Source organism: Herpailurus yagouaroundi, unplaced genomic scaffold, assembly GCF_014898765.1.
Source record: "Herpailurus yagouaroundi ecotype Mexico unplaced genomic scaffold, PumYag 29, whole genome shotgun sequence".
Classification (NCBI taxonomy): Eukaryota; Metazoa; Chordata; class Mammalia; order Carnivora; family Felidae; genus Herpailurus; species Herpailurus yagouaroundi.
In genome coordinates this window covers 29,836,233-29,849,658 of record NW_024412377.1, presented here as the reverse complement: position 1 = coordinate 29,849,658, position 13,426 = coordinate 29,836,233, and the positions used below count along the sequence as shown (strand labels likewise).

Sequence of the window (13,426 nt, the reverse complement as noted above, 5' to 3'; positions counted from 1 at the left end):
GACTGAGCCACCCAGGTGCCCCTATAAGAGACTCTTAAAAACTGAGAACAAACTGAGGGTTGATGGGGGATGGGAGGGAGGGGAGTGTGGGTGATGAGTATTGAGGAGGGCACCTTTTGGGATGAGCACTGGGTGTTGTATGGAAACCAATTTGACAATAAACTTCATATATTGGAAAAAAAAAACAAAAACAAAAACAAAAAATAAAAGCATCAAGAAATCTGAAAAAAAAAGAAAAACTAAAGACTGAAAATCATACAATCTTCAATCCAATTCAAATGATTCCAAGGCTAGTCCTACACATGAGCACCAACTATACACAAGGATTTACACATTATATCCAGATTATAATCTTGTGAATCAATTATGACCCCATTTTATAGGAATCTGAGATTCAATGGTGAATTACCAACCCAAGGTCATGACAAAGGGTAGAGTACCCAAGTGCTCTGGGTATGGAAATTGCATGCTCTTTCTATTATGCCATCCCAAAATCTGCCAAAAGTTTTAATTGATATAATTCATCTTTATAAACTGTCACCAAAAAAAAAAAAAAAATGATTATAATGTACTGAATTCCACCATGAAAAGCATTAACTAGGGGCAATCTTCATTTCCCAAAATATACTCCTGGGAATGCCAAACCCCAGAGTGTAACAGTGCTGTTGGCAGAGGGAGAAAAATGGAGTTGTTTCAGTATGTCTACAAAATGATAGCTCTTTTTTTTAATATAGTTCTCAGGATCTTTAACATACTTATTATAGTTGTAGGCACTGTAATTCTCCAAGGGTTCCTTAAACCCTTTCTCCATGGACACCTTACAGGTAGTAGCATTCCCAGGAACACATTTAGGAAATCCTGCTACCTATAATCCAATGCAGACAATCCCTGAATACTAGGTTCTCACAATCTAAGTCAGCACTGACATGTAGAAACTTAAGATACACTGAAAAACTATCCAAGAAAAAACTGGATCAAAGTAGAATGCAACTCACTATAATCATGACCCTTTATACTGTACCTTACATTCGACTTATAGAGAAAAAAAGGTGGGAATGGAATGGATGTGTAGAAGTGCTGACAATACTGACTCCATCTTTGGCCCTTTGTGTCCTAGGGTCCATGGAAGTTTAATGGGTACCCTGGCTGGAATTCAGGAAGGCTTGTTCTGATCTTCCCTAAAGTCATTTAGATAACTAGTAGAGATAACATAGTTTCTTCCCCTCCCTCCCCTCTAGCACACAAATGGTGCCACTTTAGATAACTACCCTTTGACCTCACCACAACACTATAAAATCTGTGGATTAAGGTCCAGACTTTGCAGAGAATAGCTGTGCAGCAACTGGATTGCTATCCACAGATCCCCCGTCAGTAAGTTACCCTAAATAAATCTCCACGTAAACGATATGAAGTGACTTGCTTTGTTTTTCAGTCTCAAAGTGCTTTCTCAGTCTGGAGGACATTTTACTGTCCCTTCTCCACCTTCTAACAGGATGACATCCAAATAAGCCACTATTAAGAAGATCCTCCTAAATTTTATTTTGAAAAGCTTCAAAGCTGCAAACAAGTTAAAAGAGCAGTACAATAAACACCATATACCCTTTCCAATGGACACCATATACCATAACATTCTGTCACATCTGCATTCTTAATCTCTCACTTTCCAAAGATGTATACCCACACACACACTTTCCATAAATGTATACACACACACACACACACACACACACACACACACACACACACCATGCACATCAACATACATTATTTTTGTTATACCATTTTGAAGTAAGTCACATTATCACATATTTCACACCTAAATTCATCAGCTGGTGTCTGGTAAGAACAAAGACATTCTTCTGTATAACCATGATTCTACATAATTCAATAATATCTGTATCAGTAAACAGCTGATGCATAACAAAACATTTCCAAAATTTAATGGCTTAAAACAACAGACATACACTAATGCTTATGAGTCCAGTCAGGTGGGTGATTCTGTTCTAGCTGGGTGGCTCTGTCCTAGTTCAGTTAATTCATGTGTCTGTAGTCAGTTCTGCTGATCCACCTTTGAGTTTCTCACAAGTTTGGGAGCTGGCAGACTATAAGCTAGGATGGCCTCAACTGGGAAAACTGAACTCTCCTTCACCAGATCTTTCACCCTCTAGCAGGTTAGCCAGAGCTTGATCAGATGGCAATGCCATGGCTCCAAGAAAATGGAAGACACAAGAACTCTTCAGAAGCCTATGCTCAGAAATGGCACACTATCATTTTTGTCACATTCTGTGAATCAGCCCATATTCATGAGGTGGGGAAATAGACTCCATCTCTTAATGGGAGTACCTACAAAGTCACATTGCAAAAAGCATGAGTACAAGGAAAGATGACAAATTGTGGCCATTTTTTTAATGTCATATCACCTGATAGCCAAATTTCTCTAATTATCCCCCAAATTGTCTCTTTATTGTTTTGTTTTGGTTTTTTTTTTTTTTTTTTTTTTTTTTTTTTGGTTAGCCCTTCCTTCCCTCCCTCCCTTTCCTTTCCTCCTTAAGAAGAAATAAGAAGATCAAACCAAGGTTCGCAAATTAAATGGTTTCTATGCTTGCCATAAATCCTTTAATTTAGAGCATCCCCGTAACTTTATCCTTTCATGACATTCACATTTCATAATATTCAGTTGCTCAAAAGAAAACAAATGGACTAGATTTTAAAGTCTCTAAATACTCATTTCACAGTGTACAAAATAAACCCTAATATGCGTTATATCTTTTGTTTATAGACAAAATCACCTAACCATGGTTCACTACATATTTTGCATGATCTATATGCTAACATCCTTGAGGGTCCAAATTAAGATTTCCCTATATTCTTCTCTAAGTCCACCTCCTCCTCCTACCACTTCCCTACTTTTCCACAAAAGAAATGTATATCAATACAGGAGTCACCTCCTTATCTACGGTTTCACTTTCCATGGTTCAGTTACTCGTGATCAACCTGGTCCAAAAGAAAATGATCCTCCTTCTAACATATCAGAAGGTCAATAGCAGCCTAATGCACATAGCACAATGCTTATGTCAGAAACCTCATATCATCTTATCGTGTAGGCATTTTACCATCTTGCATCATCACAAGAAGGGTGAGTACAGTACAGTAAGATATTTTGAGAGAGAGAGAGAGAGCGAGCACATTCACATAACTTTTTTTTAATGTATTTTTTAAAGTTTATTTATTTACTTTGAGGGAGGGAAGGGACATAGAGGGAGAAAGAGAGAATCCCAAGCAGGCTTTGCACAGTCAGTGGAGAGCCTGATGCAGGGCTCAAACTCATGAACCATGAGATCATGTGACCTGAGCTGAAATCAAGAGTCGGATGCTTAACCAACTGAGTCACCCAGGCACCCCTCACATAACTTTCATTACAGTATATTGTAATTTTTCTATTTTATTATTCATTACTGTTGTTAATCTCTTACTGTGTCTTTTTTATAAATTAAACTTCATCATAGTTAATTATGTACAGGAAAAACATAGTACATGAAGGACTTAGTAGCATCCATGGTTTCAGGCATCCACTGTGGGTCTTGGGATATATCCCCCTTGGATAAGGGAGACTACTGTCCACATATTACAAATTCCAGTATAAAGCTTTCCCTGATTCTTACAAGCAAGTGGCATTAGCAACTCTTCTTCTATGCTCCCTGTACCCACCTGAGCCATTGCTAGTGGGCATATTTAATACTACATGAGCAGCCTGACTTTCCTCAGACCACTGCACTCTGGAGTAAATATTGGTCTTACTCTGCTTTTTTTTTTTTTTTTTTTTCTTTTTGAAGTCTCTGGTTCTTAATTCTGCTAGCTATTGCAGAATTCTAGCCCTCAAAAATTCATTCAGTACTTGGGAGTCATTTTTCACAAGTGTTTACAAATGGATCTTGTGGCTATTTTGTGACATCCACCAGTTCCTCCTGTTCAACTCCAGCCTAAACCCACTTTCTCTGTGCCCATCTTGTTTTGTTTTTTTAAATTAGCACGGTCCCTACCACTGCCTAACTATTCTTCCATATGTCCTCCCTCCCCTGACTTTAGAAGGAGATATTATGTTGTGAAGTTTTGTCACCTCCCCAGTTACTCTTGCCTAACGCTGTCTATTTTTCTGCAGCCACTCACTGTGAAATGTTTGTGCATTTCATTATTTTCCTGCTTTTTCCTCATTGTTAACTGCATATAGAGGCAGGAGTAGTTATAATAGATATGAACAAATTACTCTGAGATACAAATGCCTGAGTAAGCAATAGAAAACCCTCCAGGTATATAATGGAAGCAACTGATTCACTCAGCAGTGCCTATGGGCAGAGCCTGTGCTGAGCTGGACTCTGCTCTGTACAAATTCTACACCAAGGACTCAGATTACACTAGTGTATTATCACTTGTACTCTCACTCTGTGCACTACAAATTATAAAGTGACTCCATATCAGATCATATAAATTCACAAGTAGAATTGACTTCCTCTGGATAAGTAAGCATTTCTTCAGTACCATCTGGTTTTCATTAACATTTACTTCCAAGTGTAATGTAGTGAACTCTGCCTTATTATCTATGCTTCATTCTGATAAATTTGGGAAAACCTAAAAGATTTCCATATTACCCTCTTCCTCCTCATTTCACTCCTAAATTGGCCTTATCTCAGGTTTGTGTTTAATATTGAAATGCATAAGATCAAAAGTTTAAGGTACTAGCATCTCCAACTCATACTCAAAGTTAACATCATAATTTAACTGGGCATACAGGAGGCCAGAACAAAATAGTGAGCACCACCTTCACCTCCAAGGGAATAGTTTCCCACAAATGCTATCTGTGGGATAGCACTTCACTCCTAATGTATCTAAATTTATTCATAATATGTGTGGCTTACAAGAAAGGCTGGTTTTGATCTGGAAAGAATTCCCTCTCTACTCCTACACTACTTGATAACAATAACCTGACAAACACATGTTAATTAGTACTAAATACATAACACTATGATAACAGAGGAAATGCTGAGATGAATAACTTTCATCCAGAAGCTATCTACACCACGGTTGTATTATCCAAAATACATTATTTTCCAGCTGCCCAAAATGAGGGTAAAGAGGGTAAGATAGAAGGAGACTAAGGAAGAAGAGAAAGACGAAGAAGAGGATATTACTACAATGAGCTTGATGAAGTCTGATGAAATGATCCTCCTTTAAATCCTAAATAACCCCTAATAAAGTCTCCAAGAAAATAGTTTATAGGATGTACAGTTCATGTTTGCCTCTCCGTCAACCCTCACCAACAAAGTAGAGAATGAGATAAAGCTATGAAAAGCAGAGTAGCATCTCTGAGCTATGAGACACACAAAAACTACAGTCAGATTTTACCCAAAGGCCCTAACTGAACTAACTCCTGAACCACAGGAATATTTCTTAATCCAGGATGAACTTCATAGTATCAGACCTAAGAATTCGGATGATGCCTGATCAGATGTTAATTGTTCCTAATAATCTATGTATTTTTTCAGTGTGTTGGAAAGTAACGAATATATCATGGTTATTCTTTTTATTCCTAAAACCTATTTAGAATATCCTCTAGTGTTACAAGGTAAAATACTGGTCTGACAATTACACTGAAGTATAATAATATTAGCACTTAATATAACATCACAGATACTTTCCTGAATTTTTTTGATCAAAGCATTTTCTTCTAAATTCCTCCTGCTTACTTCTAATATTTATTCTAAATTTATTAAATATATATTTTTTACAAAAAATATGAGAAACTGTAGTCAAAAATAAAATAAGTCTTCTAAAATACTTTCTATGTTAGAACTCTGGGTGTGGACTTTAATTCAACTTGTTGGATGACCTTGACAGTTCCATAAGGTTTTTGTTTATGGCCATGTTTATGAACTTGGGCTAGATGCCAAGTAACAGAAAAAGAGGGAAAGCTGCCTTATTTAGGAGACCAGTGTAATCCTGGTTCCAATACCTAATAAAAAAGAATACAAGGGAAAAGTCTATTGATTTGTCTTTTTTTTTTTTTTTTTTTGGCCTTTGGTCATTTTTTGTTTGTTTGTTTCTTAAATTCCACATATGAGTGAAATCATATTGCATTTCTCTTTCTCTGACTGGCTTATTTTGCTTAGCAGTATAACGCTTTTGCTCCATCTACATCACTGCAAATGGCAAGACCGCATTCTTTTTTATGGCTCAATAATATTCTATTGTACACATTGTACATATATTCTATTGTACATATTCTTTATCTATTCATCTATCAAGGGACACTTGGGCTGCTTCCATAATTTGGCTATTATAAATAATAATGCTATAAAAATAGAAGTACACATATCCCTTTGAGTTAGTTTTTTGTATTTTGGGGATAAATACCCAGTAGTGCAATTACTGGACCATAAAAGAGTTGTATTTTTAACTTTCTGAGGAAAGTCCATACTGCTTTCCCGAGTGGCTGCACCAGTTTCCATTCCCACCAAGAGTGCACAACGGTTCCTTTTTCTCCACATCCTGGTCTTGTTACTTCTTGTCTTTTTGATTCTAGTCATTCTGACAGATGTAAGCTGGTATTTCAGTGTGGCTTTGATTTGCATTTCCCTAATGATGAGTGATGTTGAACATCTTTTCATGTGTCCATTGGTCATCTGGATGTCTTCTTTGGAGAAATATCTGTTCATGTCTTCTATTTTTATTTGATTATTCTTTTTTTAGGTGTTAAATTATATAAATTTTTTATATATTTTGGATACTAACCCTTTATTGAATAAGTCATTTGCAAGTATCTTCTCCTATTCAATAGGTTGTCTTTTAGTTTTGTTGATTGTTTCCTTCACTGTGCAGAAGTTTTATCTTGATGTAGTTTTCCTTGCCTCAGGAGACCTACCTAGAAAGACGCTGCTAGGGTTGATGTCAGAGACATTTCTGCCTGTGCTCTCTTCTAGGACTTTTATGGTTTTACGTCTCACATTTAAGTCTTTAATCTGTTTTAAGTTTACTTTTGTGTATGGTGTAAGAAAGTGGTCCAGTTTCATTCTTTTGCATGTCGCTATCAAATTTTCCCAACACCATTTGTTGAAGTGACTTTTTCCCATTGCATATTCTTTCCTGCTTTGTCAAAGATTGACCATATAATTGTGGGTTTATTCCTGAGTTTTCTATTCTGTTCCATTGATCTATGTGTCTATTTTTGTGCTGATAAACAGTTTTTGATGACTACAGCTTTGCAATCTAACTTGAAGTCTAGCATTGTGATGTCTCCAGCTTTGCTTTTCTTTTTCAAGACTGTTTTCACTCTTCAGGGTCTTTTGTGCTTCTATATAAATTTTAGGATTATTTGTTACAGTTCTGTGAAAACTGTTGTTGGTATTTTGACAATGATTGCATTAAATATGTAGATTGCTTTGGGTGGACTCAACATTTTAACTATGTATGTTTTTCCAATCCATGAGCGTGGAACGTCGGTTTCCATTTGTTTATGTCATCTTTAATTTCTTTCAACAATGTTTTATAATTTTAAGAATATAGGGCTTTCACCTCTTTGGTTAAGTGTATTCCTAGGTATTTTATTATTTTGGTATAATTGTAAATAGGATTATTTTCTTAATTTCTCTTTCTATTGCTTCATTATTACTATATAGAAATGCAGATTTCTCTATGCATTGATTTTATATCCTGTAACCTTAATGAATTAATTTATCGGTTCTAGTAGTTTTTTGGTGGAATCTTTAGGATTTTCTATATATAGTATCATGTCATCTGCAAAAATTGCAAGTTTTACTTCCTCATTTCCAATTTGGATGTTCTCTGTTTGTTTGATTGCTGTGGCTAGGACTTTCAGTACTACAATGAATAAAAGTGGTGAAAGTAGACATCCTTGTCTTGTTCCTGACCTTACAGGGAAAGCTCTGTTTTTCCCTATTGAGTAGGATATTCACTGTGGGTTTTCCATTCATGGCCTTTATTATAGTTGAGATCACTGGAAAATTTTAACACCCTGTAAAGTGAACATTCCTATGAAAATATCATAGGACTCTTTATTGGCTGGCCTTATAATTACATTAAAATCCTAACCCTTTATACCTTAGACTACAATACCTTATATGATCTAGTCCCTGCTTTCTTCTTCAAATTCACTTCCTGTCATTCCTACCTTTCCTATCAACAAAACCAGATTTTCCGCCCTTCCAATATGTCTTAATACATTCCCTTCTTAAGGTCTTGAATTATGCTGCCACTTTGGCCTGGAAGGTTCTCTCTGCTAGAGCTACCTCCTGTGCATGGTATAAGTCTCAATAAAAGGTCACCTCCTCAGGGTGCCTGGGTGGCTCAGTGGGTTAAGCAGCCGACTTCAGCTCAGGTCATGACCCTGCAGTTCCTGGATTCGAACCCCACAACAGGCTCTGTGCAGACAACTCAGAGCCTGAAGCCTGCTTTGGATTCTGTGTCTCCCTCTCTCTCTCTGTCTCTCCCCCGTTCATTCTCTGTCTGTCTCTCTCTCTCTCTCAAGAACAAATAAACATTAAAAGGTGACCTCCTCTGAGGCTTTCTCTGCCTACTCTACATACAGAAGACACTTCTACTTTCTACCCTTCTGCTTTACTTTATTCTCAATACTTTTTACTACATAAAACTATATTAATTTATTACTGTATCTGTACCTTGTCTGTCTCCAAGCACTCACCTCTACTAAAATGTAAGCATCATGAAGGCAGAGACTTATATCACACACAGGAGTACCTGCCACATAGTGAGCACACTGTATTTGCTGATTTAACTAGGCATCTGGGCTGATCTCTCACAGCATAGCCTATTACTAATTACTACCTTCAGAGTCAAAGGCCAAGAAAAAGTCAAGCTGCAAACCATCTGAATTTATTAGTGGTAGATTTTTTTTTAAGGTGGTAAAGAATATGTATAATTGGGGTCTATGGTTAAAGCCAACTCATCTTCATACAAAAGTATGGACAAAAAAAGCTCATCTGTACAGTGTAAAAAGAAACTGGAGCATACTTTCAAAGGTACAATACACTAGTATGTCAGTGGTTTTAGCAGGGAATTAAAGAATTGCTCTTGCAAGGAATGGGATAAACTACATTTTATGCCCAATAAAGCATCATGACTTAGAACTTTATCCAAACCATTGTTTAGAGCATTAACAAAGTTAAATAGGTTTCTATAAATTCTATATAAAACTATTTATCTTTTTCTAAGTTTATCTATTTTGAGAGAGAGAGAGCACTTGTGTGCCTGCACAGAACCTGACATGGGGCTCCATCTCATGAACCATGAGATCATGACCTGAGCCAAAATCAAGAGTTGGATGCTTAAACGACTAAGCCACCCAGGCACCCCTATACAAAACTATTTAAATGTTTATTGTAGATCACTGGCCTGGAAATATAATGTTCAAAGTTTCTCAAACTTATTTGACCATGGAATGCCTTTCTTTAAACTACTAATTTACATATCTTGGAAATCAATTTGGGAAAAGCTTCTGCAGAGTTCATAAAGTTACTGTGTTAGCCAACTATGAGAGCCCACCATTTAGCCTGATCCTTACTAGTTTAGAGAACAAGTTGTTTTTTTTTTTTTCCAATTGCTTTATTCATTAAAGCTTTTAACCAAAATTGCCTGGTTCCTCTGTGCTTTTTAATTTTTTTTTTTAACATTGATTTATTTTTGAGACAGAGAGAGACAGAGCATGAACGGGGGAGGGTCAGAAAGAGAGGGAGACACAGAATCCGAAACAGGCTCCAGGCTCTGAGCGGTCAGCACAGAGCCCGACATGGGGCTCAAACTCACGGACTGCGAGATCATGACCTGAGCCGAAGTCGGCCGCTTAACTGACTGAGCCACCCCAGGCGCCCCCCTCTGTGCTTTAATAGAATGTTTTCTTCTGACTCATATATTAATGTATTTATTTCCTTATATTACTACACTATATAAAGTCTTTAAATCTATACTGCATAAAGCTGGTGCAGCCACTCTGGAAAACAGTATGGAGGTTCCTCAAAAAACTAAAAATAGAACTACCCTATGACCCAGCAATTGCACTAGAAGGCATTTGTCCAAGGGATACAGGTGTGCTGTTTCAAAGGGACACATGCACCCCAATGTTTATAGCAGCACTATCGACAATAGCCAAAGTATGGAAAGAGCCCAAATGTCCATCAATGGATAAATGGATAAAGAAGATGTGGTATATATACAGTGGGGTATTGCTCGGCAATCAAAAAGAATGAAATCTTGCCATTTGCAACTACATGGATGGAACTGGAAGGTATTATGCTAAGTGAAATTAGTCAGAGAAAGACAAATATCATATGACTTCACTCATATGAGGACTTTAAGAGACAAAACAGATGGAACAGAAGGGAAGGGAAACAAAAACAATATAAAAACAGGGAGGAGGACAAAGCATAAGAGACTCTTAAATATGGAGAACAAACAGAGGGTTACTAGAGGCGGTGTGGGAGGGATGATGGGCTAAATGGGTAAGGGGCATTAAGGAATCTACTCCTGAAATCATTGTTGCACTATATGCTAATTTGGATATAAATTTTTAAAAATAAAATTTAAAAAAATCTATACTGCATAAAGCCTCTATATAGTTGTGGGCATCCTTGTCTTCTTATTAAATACAAATAGCTTCAGTACTTAAATATATAATACAATATTTACTTTAAATTTTGGTAAATAATTTTTTTAAGAGTTTTATTAATTTCTTCCTATTCCTATTTTACTTAGAACTTTTACTGGGGGGCGGGGGGGGGCACCTGGGTGGCTCAATCCATTATGTGTCTGACTTCGGCTCAGGTCATAATCTCACAGTTTGTGGGTTTGAGCCCTGCGTCGGGCTCTGTGCTGACAGCTCAGGGTCTGGAGTCTGCTTTGGATTCTGTGTCTCCTTCTATCTCTGTCCCTCCCCCGCTCACATTCTCTTTCTCTCAAAAATAAACATTAAAAAATAATTTTTTTTTTAAAGAACTTATACTGGGAAAGACGACTAAATTTTATCAAATGTCAAGGATATCATATAATAAAATCACGTGATTTGTAATTTTTCATTTGTTAATGAATTATCTTAAAAATTTCTTGACGGTAAAATTTCTTAATTGTAAAATATTCTTGCATTTCTAGAATAAGCCTTACCTGGTCATGAGATACTATTAATTTAGATTAGCTTCTAAATTCCCAAAGAAATCAGAAAATTGATTTGCTAAAATTAGGAATGTCACTTTAAACATACATAATTTAAGTTTTGGAAAGATAACAAGACAAAGAAAAAAAACAAGTTAGAACTACATAGGTCTATTTACCAGAAATTTTAATCAAATTGTCTTATCCTGTTTCAGTCATATTCTGTATAGATTCCCAAATTTTAGTTCCTTTCAGATCAAATTAATTTTTAAATTGTGCTATGGGAGTAAAATTATACCTTTTGTCTGTTACTCTAAAGATTAATTCCAGAATACACAAACTATCCAAAAATGTCAATAGCAAGTTTGAAGGTAAATGAGGCAAAATATAAATAACAGAAAGTAAAGATGAAAGACAAAATAGCCTAAAAACAAAATATATTTTATCTAAAATATGTTTCACCTAAATAACACCATCTATATTTTTTAATTTATAAAATTTTCCCATTGCAATTTCTCCATAACATTACCTACAGTGCATTCTTGTGAACTACTCTTAGTACTAAAAATTAATCATACAATTTAATAATATAGGGAAAAGCTGCTCAAATATTCCCTATAATATTCTTGAGTTCTAGGCCAACAGATACAATACAAAAGAATCTTAACTACTTAATCAATTTTTTCAGTTATTACTTCCAAAAAATAATAATTTAAACAATAAACTTATATTAGCTATTAGACTCAGAAATAAATCTTTATTATAAAAACTAATAAGTTATTAGTCACAACTTCAAAGTCATTTGAGTCCACTTAATAGCATGAGTCTGATCCATTGAGCACCCTAATAAACTGTACTGGCATTTATGCCAACTTTCATTTTCATAGTTCTATTTATTTAAACAAACCTTATACTATAAAAGTTAAGAACAAGAATATATACTTTTTTTCAAGTTTTTACTTAAATTCCAGTTAGTTAAAATACACCATTATATTAGTTTCAGGTGTAGAATTTAGTGATTCATCACTTACATATAACACTCAGTGTTCATCACAAGTACCTGCCTTAATACCTATCATCCATTCAGCCAATTCCCTATCCCTCCCTACCACCCTCCCATCTCAGTTTGTTGTCTATAGTTAAGAGTCTGTTTTCTGGTTTGCCTGTCTTTCTTCCCGTGGTTCATCTGTTTAGTTTTTTAAATTTCACGAGTGAAATCATATGTGTATTTGTCTTTCTCTGAATGACTTATTTTGCTTAGCATAATACTTTCCAGCTCCATCCAAGTCGCTGCAAATGGCAAGATCCCATTCTTTTTTATGGCTGAGTAATATTCCATAAATACATATACCACATCATCTTCATCCATTCATTAGTTAATGGAAATTTGGGCTCTGTCCATAATTTGGCTATTGTTGGTGTATGGATGCCGTGTCTAATCACGCCCAAGCAGAAGTCTAGGGTTTCATTCTCTGGAGAGGTCTCTGAACTGCAGGATATAAGGCACATATCCTCACCCTTTCCCTAACCCTACCCTAAGCCCTAACCCTAGATGTGTGTGCATTGGGGGGGGGGGGGGGGGGATGAGGACAAGGAAGATGTAATGTGTATGTGTACACACACACACACACACACACACACACACACACACACACACAATGGAATATTATTCAGCAATGAAAAAGTATGAAATCTTGGCATTTCCAACAACCTGAATGGAGCTATAGAATATTATGATAAGTGAAATAAGCCAGAGAGAGAAACACAAATACCATATGATTTCACTCACATGTGGAATTTAAGAAATAAAACAAATGAGCAAAGGAATAAAAAAAGAGAGAACGACAAACCATGAAACAGACACTTAACTATAGAGACAAAACTAATGGTTGCCAGAGGGGAGGTGGGTGGGAGGATGGGTGAAATAGGTGATGGGGATCAAGGAGTGTACTTATGTAATGAGTACCAGGTGTTGTATGGAAATGCGGAATCACTATATTGTACAAATGAAACTTGGGCTCTGTGCTGACAACTCAGAGTCTGCAGCCTGCTTCAGATTCTGTGTCTCACTCTCTCTCTTCCCCTCCCCCACTCATGCTCTGTCTCTCTCTCTCAAAATAATAAATAAACATTAAAAAAATTTAAAGAAAGTAATATTACACTATATGATGATGGAATAAAAGTAAAAACTTAAAAAAAAGAAGAAAAAAGAATATGTAAACATCAGGATTCCTAACACTCCACTTCCTACTTT

General features: G+C 36.1%; 1 protein-coding gene across 2 annotated transcripts in view; it reads right to left on the bottom strand.

The window, feature by feature from the left end:
- Positions 1-13,426, bottom strand: part of WDR70 (WD repeat domain 70) — a 308,347-nt gene that overhangs the window by 183,576 nt on the left and 111,345 nt on the right. The window lies entirely within an intron of this gene.